The sequence below is a fragment of the Pinus tabuliformis genome, chromosome 7 (assembly GCF_031772625.1).
Source record: "Pinus tabuliformis cultivar Carrire ecotype Pingquan chromosome 7, CPIR1, whole genome shotgun sequence".
NCBI lineage: Eukaryota > Viridiplantae > Streptophyta > Pinopsida > Pinales > Pinaceae > Pinus > Pinus tabuliformis.
In genome coordinates this window covers 1,804,403,077-1,804,404,506 of record NC_142293.1, presented here as the reverse complement: position 1 = coordinate 1,804,404,506, position 1,430 = coordinate 1,804,403,077, and positions in this window count along the sequence as shown.

Genomic DNA, 1,430 nt, shown 5'->3' with positions numbered 1-1,430 from the left:
CTAATTCCTAGAAACATTTATCACATCAATTTTTGGACTTGTCACCTAAATTGTTGCCACAACTCTTGCTTCATATATGATCCAAAAAGTATACTGCAACAATCTTTATTTGGTAGATAATGTAAATCTTACTATACTAGCTCCCAAAGGTTATGTAATAGCAAAATAATATGCGATTTGTTGAAAAATATTCTCACATTGGAACACTCTACCTGTTGATGTTCTTCCTTGTATTCTTTTTTGACCATTCATATCATCGCAGTGACCAAGGTCTATTTGAAAAAAAGTGATCACTACTTGCTCAATAATTCCAAGTTATACAGTGTTTCCATATAAACATTTTGAACTATGCAAAACACGTTATCTTGCCATCATACTTTTCCCTCATCCTACTGATTCGCCACTCTATATCGGCAAGCCTCAGGATGTCCTTTAGCTGGCTCATATGTATACCCAAACAATGAAGAAGGTAGAATACCGTGGATGAACAAGGTCACAATGAAGGGAAACAACAATTTGTGCATGGAAAACACTAAAATCCAACATTATTGTGAATGTCTTCTTCTCATCTATCCACAGGAGAATATTTGCAATTTCTTTTAGTTTTATGTTTACAATAATTTTGTAAGACTTAGATGGCTGGTTAAAGTTTTGAATCTTCATAATAGGCATTTCAAGCAAAATCATAGATGGAAAATTTGGTTTTTACAATCCTCTTCCTGCAATATGTTACGACTTGCCTCCCTAAACTTGAATAAATCCATGAACAAACGCAGAACCAAAAACCAACTCTTTGTATCCTAAGATATAACATAACACTTGGAGTTTCCATGGCTCTTATACCCTGCATCATTTTTCTTATATCCAACAAAACATGACCCTTACAACAATCTAATATATTTTTAACACGAAATCGAGGGTTTTGAAATAAAGAGATGCAGAATAGAGGAGGTTAACTCTGCATGTGCCTCCTCCATCTTAGATTCTTTCATTTACCTCACATTAAATAACCCAACAATAGTGCATTCTAGTGAACTAGACATTATCTCCTTGATCTAGCAACATTGAATGTTTGAACACCGAGAGGATCACTCTTTGGCAGTCATGTTGATTAAAATTGAACAATGATGTAGTATTGAAAATAGAAAAAAACGTCGTCTATACATTTTCCTTAGCGATTTTCAAACTATGTGTGCCTTTCCTTTGACACAAATTGGGTGTCCTTGAAAATTTTGAGACATCTAGAGTCATACACTTTGAATGGTCATCCTGGTTTGGTGCTAGAATGTAGACAGCTAGAGTCATACACTTTTTGTTTGACAATGAAATCCCACTGCTGGGACATAGAGAACCAAACCAGGGTCTCTTAGGTGAGAGAGGAAAAAGTAGACTAAAACTGAGAAAAAAGAAGTTAAGTTGACAATGTGAAT